General features: G+C 30.3%; 1 long non-coding RNA gene across 1 annotated transcript; it reads left to right on the forward strand.

The window, feature by feature from the left end:
• Positions 1 to 8,608: 8,608 nt before the first annotated feature.
• Positions 8,609 to 12,196, forward strand: LOC139527821 (uncharacterized). Its single transcript, XR_011665460.1, has 3 exons — positions 8,609 to 8,747; positions 10,511 to 10,707; positions 12,081 to 12,196. It is a non-coding gene; the product is annotated as an uncharacterized lncRNA (long non-coding RNA).
• The last annotated feature ends 444 nt before the right edge of the window (positions 12,197 to 12,640 follow it).

The following is a 12,640-nucleotide window of genomic DNA, read 5'->3' on the forward strand; positions in this document are numbered from 1 at the left end:
CTTAAGGTAAATATAATTGAACTTTACACGCAATTATCTCTATATTTAATTTAATAATCGATCAATTACTTCGACCTTTTAGATCAAAATTACTTGTTCAGATTTCAAAATAGAATTGTATGTTGAAAGAGAAAGGTCATATTACTATTTTTTGAGATATTTTCTTTAACACATATGATGAAATTAACATTATCAATTATCTATTAAAATAGGGTTAAGGTCAGATAAAATACGGACGTGTACACCTTATAATTAAAGAATACACATAATTGCAGACACCATGTTGAGGAAATTGATGCGACTGTCGTACAAGTGAGATGTGTAGTGCTATAAAACCTGTCAATCCTCCATTTTCTACATTTGAAAATGCCTGTACCGAGTCAGGAATATGACAGTTGTTGTCCATTCGTTTGATGTGTTTTATCATTTGATTTTGCCATTAGATTAATAACTTTCCTTTTTGGATTTTCTCGGAGTTCAGTATTTTGGTGATTTTACTTTTTGCTTATAGTCATTGTGAAACAGATTGACACGCGAAAGACGTCACATTGACCAATGAACCCTAAAATTGAGGTTATCATGGTCAATGTAAGATGGAACTTACAAGACGGACATGTACATATTATAATCATTCAATACACCAAGTATAGTTTACCATTTTGTATATTGTTTCTTAGAAAATGACTTTGTCATCAAAACTAACCATTGACCACTGAGCCATGATAGTGAGGTCATGGTCAAATGAACCTGGTATGAGGAGAATGTTTATCTTGCAATCATTCCATATAGCAAATGCATTGTTAATAATAGTATCTAAGATACAGACCAAACCAAAATAGCTAAACTTTTATCAATGCACCATTAAAATCAAGTGAAGTCGATACAAAACCCGTCATACGTATTTGTTTATTGAATAATAGTATTCATTTTTCTCTGTTGCCTCACATGCTAATTCTCATCTGGTTTCTACGCGTGAAGATTTATTTTCATTCTGATTACATTGTCATTTTTTTCTACATTTTCGTTGGTCGTCCCAACACTCGTTTTTGACAATCAGACAGCTATACAACGATAGAAACTGACGATTGATTGATTGATTGTTGGTTGCTTTACGCCGCATTAGCACAAAAAGGCTATATCGCGGCGAATAGAAAGTGACGAGGATGAGTTCACATGCAGCCTTCAACAAATAGAAAAGCCGATATCACATTGCAAAATTGCAAACGGCCCGACATGACGAAATAAACAATCAGTTGAAACAAGAAAGCATACGGCCTGAGATATTCTCTAATCATTTAACAAACAATATAAAAATGAAAAATATGACGGATAGTTATAAATCACTGAACTGACAAATTGTGTGTTTTCTCGTAAAAATTGTTTAATATTTTGCTATGTAGGTTTATTCAAAGCTTACTATACGGTATGATTTTTTGCACGCAAAGAATGTGGTGAGTATACAAACTGATCTGTGTGCACGCTCCTTAATCTACGACAGTGGTGTCAACAGCACAATATACTGTAATAATTGTGATGAAAAGGGCTTGATTTATCAGATCTCCTTGAAGTGTAGAAAACTACAAACAAAAAGACAATACCAATTCAAGAGATCTCATGCAAATACTGAAATCCAATTTAAAGCAAAATTAAAACTTATAGAACATGATATATTTGTGAATGAAGTTACTAAAAGGTGCTGAACGCATGCATCTTCTAAACGGTTGGACGGATATTGATGACACTTCACAGTATTTATACTCACCGTTCGTGTGCACTGCATGAAGATGTGCATAAAGAGATATCACCATGTTCTATATATTATGGAATTAAAAAAGCACTTTATGAATTTTGATCATTCGAATGGCTTTTCTTGTTTTACCTTCATTTTGAACGTTCATAAACAAACCCGATGATTTAAAAGATAGGGATGTATAGATACATAGAAACGGTAGGCGCTATATGATCAAATGAGACTAAATAAAAGACAACCCTAAGATGTATTTTGCTGCAGGGAAATAATAAAATTTGTGAAGGCATGGAGGGGTTTTTATTTTGTGAGTCCATCCACATTTTCAGTCAATTTGAGTGTTTTCATATTTCTAAATTGTTTTCACCTTTTACAATATCTCGTTCATTTTTCATTAGCTGTCTGAATGTATGTGGTATATCAGTTGAAGTATGTCAGGTTTTAATTAAATGTTTCAGGGTATCAGTTGAACATATGTGTGTATTAGTTGGATGCATGTCGGGTATCAGTTGAATGTATATGTTTAACATCAGTTCCTCTCCTCTAGCTGGTTTGGAAGTACGTTGGTATTTATAAACAATATATGTTTATTGTTGGAAAATATAAAATTTAATTGTATGAGCTTTTAGAAACCGGATTAAAACAAATTCTCTTGTGTTTTCCTTCAATTTAACCCTAGCACTTTATGTTTTTTCAAACTTCGAATGGTTCTCTTTGGGTTTTATTGTTTTTATATATAAATCGACTCACAGAAGGAGGAGCTGACCCCAAAGTAAATAATACTGTCATTCTGAACGGTTCGCTGAGAATAAAGCAGGATAACGTAGAACATTTGTATATTTCAGGAGATCTCATAAATTACAAATGCAAATTAACAAAAATGCATGTGTATACCGGTTACTTGTACTATGGTTGGTCAGGAACGTACTATATTTTACACTATATATAAAAATTCATCGACTTGCGATGGCTTATTTCAGGATACTTGCTATCCTCAAATAAATGATTCAACAAATGTATATCTATTTCTATTAATTTGAACTTCTTACTTGGTGTTCAACTTTTCCAAATAAAATTCACAGTCATAATGTACGTGTACCCCATAACCATGATAACGTCACAAAAAACTTCTAGAGAATAATGAAATATAACAAAACTATTACAAATCTTTAAAAGTCTTGTATTCATTCTCTTCATTTGTTATATGTTTTATACAATAAGGCAAACTGTTTTAACTATGACTATTAGCTTGAGAATACCAATTGCACTGTTTTATTTATCTAATTTTTGTAATCACTTTAAAGTTTTATGTTCAGAAAACATCAACTCTATTAGGCATTTTAATCGTCTTAGTATATACCAAAACTTATGAACCACACAAGAGCTGATTTTTTTATTATTAAATTTTGAGGTATATACAAAAAATATTCAAAATTTGTGTGTACAAAATATGCACATTTTCAGAGACACATATTTAATATACACAGAGACATATATATGCTTAATTATCTGCTATTAAGATTTGAGTGTGGCTATAGCTGTATAAGTATGAATACTATTGCTGACGGGATATCGTCTCTTTCTTTGCGATGGATTACATGTATAAGGTAGCAATAAACAGTTTGGAAAAAATACTAAAATTTGCCCATATGAATTTACCAACCCCCTTTCATTGCTTTCTTGCACTAACAAGCTTACTGTTTGCGTCATATATGAGCATATGTATGTAATCAGAATCTTCCATAGATTTTATATCCAGTATATAAAATGGTAAAATATAATTTCGTTTTGGTGTATCCATGGCAACAATCTGCATTTATTTGTTATAAAATATTGCAAAAAGTGTGGGAAAGATGTCACATATTTCCCTAAAATGTGGCTAAAAGTAGAATTTCAAAGGCTTGTGGTAATACCTTTTCTGAAACTGTGTATATATATCATTCAGCAAATCCAATAAAAATCATATGTCTTTCATCTCGTTTTTTGGTAAAATTGCGTCAAAAACTTCGTGTAGAAAAAGAGTGTTTGTAAACAGTACATTAATTTCTGGACCGATGGCCGGTCTAGCTATGAAAATACGGATCGTCAAACAGAAAACAGCCTATAAATAAAGGCAACAGTAGTATACCGCTGTTCAAAACTCATAAATCTATGGACAAAAAACAAAATCGGGGTAACAAACTAAAACCGAGGGAAACGCATTAAATATAAGAGGAGAACAACGACATAACACTAAAATGTAACACACAGACAAAATCCCACGAGAATAACAAATATAACATATATATATAACATATAAAATGTTAATCTTTATGCTTATAAAACATGTAAAAAATAATCTTGATGCACTTATAAACCATCTCTGAAGGCTAAATTAGCACTCATCTGTCTAAAAATGAATTTTATTAAACAATAACTTTCCTATTTGAAAAATCCACAGGGGCGAAACTAAACTCCGTACTGTGTATTGCTACCTTAATAGTAAATATTTTTTTCCAAATTCTCCCTTATTGTCTGAGTTCTGCTACCTTATACAATGTACGAGTAAAATGGCCTTTTATTTTTGAAAATTGGTTGAGTAATGAATATTTTATGAAGGTTAGCAGTTGACACTGAAACGCGACAAAAACTGATTTTAAAGAAAGGTGCCAAGTCAAAGTGTAAAATCTTGTCTCTACCTCAATTTTTAGCCAAATCTTAAAAACTATACCTCTTTTGGCAGTTTTTTAATGTTGAATATCTTAATAAGATCTCTGATGATGCAACATTGTATGCATTTTAGCAATTTAAAGCATAAAAATGTTAATCTTTATGCTTATTGCATACCAAAGACTTGATTAAAAAACTTGGTGATAGGGAATCAATTTCTTACATCTGATTTAACTATACATTTAATATATGCCAAAATGTAACACGAAATCTTGATAGAAACAATAATTTGATATATTCGAAAGAAATAAACCAACGCGTTCAATACTTAGGCTTCTACATGCAGCCCAATCCATCAGAAGCATGAGTTAAGCCGATAGAGTACAAATATAAGCCTTGTGTCAAAATGTCTAATTTTGGCTGCTAAGGACTGTAAACAATAAAATTGACATATATTGTCATTTTTAAACACTTAATTGACTGTCCCTTTGGTATCTTTCGTCCCTCTTTTACTCAGAAGTTGATTTAGAATCTAAATATCAATAGATTTGTGGCATGAAAAGTTTTAAATTATACAATACTGAGCTTGGTAAGTATACCATAAGGTAGCAATAAACAGTGAGGAAATAATACTAAAATTTGCCCTAAGCTTATGAATTTTACCATCCCCATTTCATTGCTTTCTTGCAATATCAAGCTTACTGTTTGTGTCATATATGGGCATACATGTATGTATGTAATCAGAATCTTCCATAGATTTTATATCCAGTATATAAAATGGTAAAATATAATTTCGTTTTGGTGTATCCATGGCAACAATCTGCATTTATTTGTTATAAAATATTGCAAAAAGGGGGGGGGGGGGAGATGTCACATATTTCCCCAAAATGTGGCTAAAAGTAGAATTTCAATCGCTTGAAGAAATACCTTTTCTATAACTGTGTACATATATCATTCAGCAAATCCAATGAAAACCATATGTCTTTCATCTCATTTTTTTTGTAAAATTGCGTAAAAAACTTCGTGTAGAAAAAGAGTGTTTGTAAACAGTACATTAATTCTGAACCGATGGCCGGCCTAACTATGAAAATACGCATTGTCAAACAGAAAACAGCCCATAAAACATGTATAAAAAATAATCTTGATGCACTTATAAACCATCTTTGAAGGCTAAATTAGCACTCATCTGTCTAAAAATTAATTTTATTACACATTAACTTTCCTATTTGAAAAATCCAAAATGCGAAACTAAACTCCTAACTGTATTGCTAACTAAAGCGTTTAAATCAAGATATGATCCATGTTATCTACGTGATCCTTAAAATTCACTCATTCTTCAAGAGTATTTTCTTAATTTAACATTATTGTTAATTGGCTACGTATTGCCTTAACCTTAATCATGTTCAACGGATTTCTATAATCTAACGTTTACCTTGACATATAACGAATGTGACTACACATTGCATCCCAGTTATGTATTAACTGTGAGTGATTTTAAATTCAAATTTCATTTTTTTTCTTTGTTACTCGTTTTATTTTCTTATTCTTCATAGTTAAACTATCTTACGAGTTAAGTACATGTTCAAATGCTTTAAGTAAGTTATTACATAATTATTCCAGGTTAAGGGATAGGAAGCTAGAGAGCACGCTTCAACTAAAAGTACATTGTCTTTAAATATTTTTCTTTTTCAATTATAGCTTGCTTACTTAACAATTGTACGTATTGTTAGAAGGCTGACCTATAGTTGGTTTGCTCACATTACACGCTAAGCCGAGGTCAGCTCGACCATTGTTCGTTCGGCCTTATTTGTTAATTATAAACGCGGTTTTTTCATGAATAAGTATTTGGTTTTGGTTATTTGAAATAAAAGGTAAAATTATAAACAAAAATGATTTTGATATGAACTAATACATGAGGGGGAAGATACCACAGGGACATTTGAGCTCATAACATTAACTACAAAGCCATGCCTAAACAAGTAAAAGTAAAACAGACAAACAATTATACACGAAACTCAACATAGAAAAAGAACAACACAAACCAAACCAAAATTAGGGGTGATATAATGGCAAGCCGTTCTCGTCAAAACTATGTTTAAACCATTTTTCGAAAAATTTACACACTCAGAATTACAAAAAAAAGCACACTGAGATTTAAAAACTTCAATACGCACACTGAGAATTGAAAATTACACACTGAGAATTAAAAATTACACACTGAGATTTCATAAAGACGCACTGAGATTACAAAAATGAAAAATGCATACTGAGAATTAAATATTATACACTGAGAAATGAAAATTACACACTGAGATTTCAAAAAGACACACTGAGAATAAATAAACTGAAAACACACACTGAGAATTTGAAATTACACACTGAGAATTTAAAATTACACACTGAGAATTTAAAATTACACACTGAGATTTGTGCGCAATTTTTATGCGCACATATCTAATTAGCATACTTAATCTGAATCTATTACAAGCTTAAAACAACAAGGGAACAGAACTCGTTAGTCCTTCGATTTGGTTCCAAATTATTAATAAAAAAAACTTTAGAAATACAAGAACAAGAAAAATACCCACTTACTCTTATTACAAAATACAACCAAATGGTGAAAAACTTTATTAAAATTATAAGAAAACATTGGAACAATCTGCAAAAGAATGCAGTGAAATTTTTACCCAAGTGTCTATTATAGCATATAAACGTAACAAAAATATAAAAGATCAACTAGCAACATCAAGGAAACTGTTGGAAGACTTTTGAAAAGGGACCCATGTTTAATTACTGGTAGTAGTAATGATCTGAATTACATTGAATTATAGGCAACAAACTTATGAATATGAGCGATGTTAAGTCTTGAAATTTAATACGAATGTTGGTTGAAGGAATCGCATTTCATTATAATGACAAGAGTTCTTGAGATCAAGATATTAATCTGTTGAATTATTCATCTCATGAATATTCATTAGTAATTTGCATATTAATCTCAGTGTGTATTTTTGAAATCTCAGTGTGTAATTAACAATTCTCAGTGTTGGTTTTTCAATTTATTTCATCTCAGTGTGTCTTTTTAAAATCTCAGTGTGTAATTTTGAATTCTCAGTGTGTGTGTTTTATTTTTTTAAATCTCAGTGTTTAATTTCGATTTCTCAGTGTGTTATTTTAGGTTTTTAAATCTCAGTGTGTATTTTTGTCGAAAAAAGGGTTTAAACATAGTTTTGACGAGAACGGCTTGCCATAAGATATCATGTGCTTCGGAAGGGTAAGGATATCCTACTCTTCATATGACACCCGTCGAGTTGCTTATGTTGGTACAAATTCGGTAATAAGTCTTATTTGATATTTTTCGAGCTGTTTGGGTTCAAATGTAGGTTTTGTATTTAAGTTTTAATGACAATTGTTTGATATAAACTTCACCAATAATGTATTGCCTTGTGTTTTGTGTTGCATGCAGGTTATTATAAGAAGCTTTTATATTATAAAAATAAACGAGTTTCTTGAAATATTAATGAAATTATTCAACTTTACAATAGATTTTATACAAAACTAATGATAATATGCAGGTTTTTTTATACTTATTTCACATCTGTTACATTTTATCGTCAAATACTATTTGATGCAGTGTTGTCGATCGCAAGCTAATTAACTTTTGCGTTTATTGCCGAAGTTGACTGGATCGTTACATTGATTTGTTATTAAACATATTACTTGGAAAGCATAACGAGAATGTGAACTGAAAAAGTGTTATACTCAAATAACGCATTATCCTGCATCTAATATATATATATAAACTTAGACAGTAATGTTACAGCAGAATTGCACTTCATGATAATTTGACATGTACAAACACATTTATTAAGTAGCAAGTACTATGAATATGACAAAACAAAAATGTTTTAACTTCAAAATATAAAGATTTATTAAAAGGATATGCCCTTATATTAATCAAAGTTGACATGTTATATAAGAGATTCATTGGAGATAGATACGAAAATGTATAAATGACTATGTCGTAAGTCTTGATGAAAATACAATAAAACATCAGGAAGGTTCATGTGGTAAATTGTTGAATGTTTTTGTTTTCATGTACTTGTAAAAGCAAGATTAATTGAATGTGGAAAATAACATGTTTACTAAACAAACTGAACGCGGATTTGAAGGGAGTTTTTTTTTCTTTTTTTTATATGACTCGCTTGTTGAATAGCGGTTATTTTACAAGGTATGTTCATATAAAAGATCATGCAGTTGCTGTGATAAATTATATACAAAACAATGTTCACATTAGCTTGCAGGATCATTTTCAGTATTGTTCTGATATTTGACTTCAATACTGAAGCATCGGGTATGTATATGTTTTCTACTCAATTTAAGATGTAGTTAAGCACAGTTATTTTCTTCGTTCAATAAGTCCGTCAATTTCGTTAAATGATTCGACATAAGAGTATAATGTATACGAAACACGCATCTGTCGTATTTATTTATTATCCAGGTACCTTTGACATGTTTGATATAACTTGTAATATTAGTTTTATCCGACGAGACACTTTAAATAGCGATATAACTATCTGTAAACAAAAAGACTCGGTGGTTTTATCATAACATCTTCCTTAATGTATATCGTTTGTATAGATAATGTCGATACATACACTTTAGCAGAAAACACTAAAGACAGTATGGATTTATTAGGAATATTGATATGAGTTAAATATGTTTTGGACTTGATAAGCCTATGCTGCTATGCACATGACCTGCATTTTAAAATTAACTAGTGATTTTTTTTGTCTATTTCTATTAAATCTAGTTAGCTCATTTTGGAACTTTTGTGGTCTTTTAAAATATTGACCGGAAAAGGAAAAGATGAATATCTATTACCAGACTTTTTGATACTACCTTAAAGAAGTTTAGTGTTCAATTAATAATATAGAATTTCTACTCATAGATGTAAAAAAGAAGATGTGGTATGAATGCAACTCTCCACAAGAGACCAACCATCATAGAAATTAATAGTTATAGGTCATCGTACGGCCTTCAAAGCCCAAATCTCATAGTCACTAAAGCTCACTAATAGAAAATTTTCAAACGATTAACAAATCAACTAATTAATGTACAAAAAAACTAACGAAAAATTTATATGTAACACAGCAACAAACGACAACCACTTAACAGAAGGCTCCTGACTTCTGACAGTTACACACATACAGAATGTGACGTAGTTCAACATGTCAGTGGAATCCGAACTTTCCCCTAACCTTTGACAGTGATGTAACCGTTTAGAGTATATTGTCCTTTCCAACATTCAATGTAAATACCTTTAAACGTGTTGAATGTTTGGAATATCAAAAAGTCAATGTTAATATTTAAGAATTGAATGCTTCTTTTTGGAACTTCATTGTGGTGTAAAAGCGTTGACAGAAGTACATTTTGTATGAACCGCGGTAGGGTTTCGTCTACAAATATGCGCACGGTCAACGCTTTTACAACTATGAAGTTACAAACAGAAGCATTTAATACTAATAATTTATTTTTTAGCAGGGATCATGAAAACACGAATTTTTATCTTTTTTTTTATATATATATTTCATCTGTGCACTTTATTGTCGAACCTCTTTTTATCATAAATGATAAGTTTTATTGTGTAATTCAATTGCTTAGGAATTACACGTGATGTGCATTTAGCCTTAGTCAATACGAATAACGTATTAAAATGAAACATACATCTAATATAATTATTGAAACTTAAACAAATAATATTCTTGCTGACAAGAGCATGTTTATCGATTTTGTATATAAACAAGTATAAAATGAAAAAAAAACACATTAAGCTGTATGAATTAATGGAAAAAATAAAACTGAATTTGATCGAAACGATGAAATCAGATATCGGGTTACTGTGTAATTAATTGTAATTTCTTACGAAAAAAATTCAGACGAGTGTAAATAATTAATGTAAAGTAGAAAACATGAGAAGAAAACACACTTATTTGGGAATCAACTTTTCTGACATAATTTTGTTCATATTATATAACGTTCTTTAGAGTTGAATGATAAGTAATTTAGCAATGAAAAAATAGAATTGACATACCAATTATATCAAATTATATGCAGGTGGAACAGTACCATCACCATGTAGAATGAGATGTCCGCCTGTCCCTCCTGGTACAATTAGCCATTGTGCTGAAATGTGTACACCAGGTAGCTGTAAATACGGACTGATGTGCTGTTCTATTGGCTGTGGGAAAGACTGTAGAAGGGGAAGCCTTGTTTGTGGATAAAGCTTGCAAACACGTACAATGTATTATGTGGTAAGATATTATTATATATCATTGAAAATCGCTCATGAAATACAACTTCTAAAATAATAAAAAAATCTTCTGGTGTTTCCTAAGTGTTGACGTTTTTTTACTTCATTTTATAAGTGTATTTCTTATGCAACATTTTGAAGCGTTCATATCATTTAATTGTGTGCTCTTTAAAGTCATCAAAGTCTTTCAAATTAAAAAAGAGATGATGCATATGTTTGTTATGCTTATTCAAATATCCCTTTTTCGCAAAAAAATTCTACAATTTGTCCAAATTAAGAACACGCTAAGTTTTTTTATTGTTTGCCTTCGTTATATAGTTTTAACAATTCGTCAATATATTACCGTATGCCGTGAACTCAGTGTAAAAATGATCCGGTGATCGCAATACGCATGGATCTTTAATTTGAATAAACTATATGAAATATTTGTACATGTTATACTCGTGCGTAATATCTGTGCTTCTTTGTTGCCATATTTTCACTTTATAGCAGACCATGAGAAATCATTTTAGCGATTATACAATATGGATGCGTAAAAAATTGTAAAATCGTGCACAGAAGACTATAAGTTTATGATATATACATGCATTAGTTAAAAAAAATGGATAAACATTATTTTCCCCCAATGATTCGCTTTAAGTCACTTTATTGGTTTATATCATTATTTAAGTGTGATTTAAGATTTAATTTTGTATTGATAATTGACATTCATGTTGTTTGTCAGATTGTTTAAAGTGGATACGATGACATTTTTGACTGCTCTTTTATGGTGACTGTACATGTTCTATATATTTTTTGAAAACTAGTTACACGTGTACTTGCACATAACTTGGTATACAATAAATCAAAGATTGGCTTTAACCTCATTTTAATTTATTAAATATTGATGACACATGCATGAGCCTGGGGGATCGGGTAACACAAACGTATGATGAATTATTCATGTTAGGTTTTACTTGTTTCCATTTATCAAGTGTATAAAAGTAGTTTTATTTAAAAAAAAATGATGGGTTTATGTCCATTACAATCTAACTTTTCGAAATGTATTATTTTGCCAAAGTATCGCCCCCATTTGTTACATTCTTCTGTATATTCTGTGACTTATTGTTTGTGTATGATGTCAATTTCAATTTGTTTTTATTGTTGATTGTGGTAAATTTTTTATTTGAATCAATTTAAGGGTTTCTAAGGCCATTTGGTTGCACAACATTGAAAATAACACTTAAACTGAATGACAACGCGACTGTTGGTTACACATTGTTATATAAATATACATTTATTTAAGATAAACTTTTAATTGAAAGTGAAATACATTTGATTTGATATTGAGGTATATTGCTTGCATTCATTATGCTAATACTTTCCATGTTGTAGGCACAACTTTGAAAGAAAACAGATAAAAAGAAACGACATACCTTTGATGTTATGTTTTATTTGCATAAATATTTATTAAAGTCTCGAACATATTCTCAAATAAAATGTATTTATTATTTTCTATTTACTCATATATTGGCCCTTTCATGTTTATAATGTAACCAAATTCCTATACCTACATTGTATCTGAATTGAATCATTAGTTGTATCCTTAAAAGTATAAAAATAAACATGACACAAGGTACATATATGTTTAGGTTGATAATTTTTTTTTTTATACAATACAAGAATTTTAATTACCAAGAACGGTGTGTAAAAGGCTGACGATACCCTATTTTCACATTTTAATCAGTAAATTCATCTCATATATGCCAGTACTTTAACGATTATGACACTGCCGAAACTTAAAAATCTGATATATTCCATGATCTCGATATTGTCAAACATAGAAGGCTTCAAACTATAATCGTTATTATTATCAACTTCACTATTCTCTAGACTTAACAATATTTTGTCGCTGTGTCTTATTTTCGATTGTTACTTAGTATTAATTATTTGCA

The sequence above is a fragment of the Mytilus edulis genome, chromosome 6, assembly GCF_963676685.1.
Source record: "Mytilus edulis chromosome 6, xbMytEdul2.2, whole genome shotgun sequence".
NCBI lineage: Eukaryota > Metazoa > Mollusca > Bivalvia > Mytilida > Mytilidae > Mytilus > Mytilus edulis.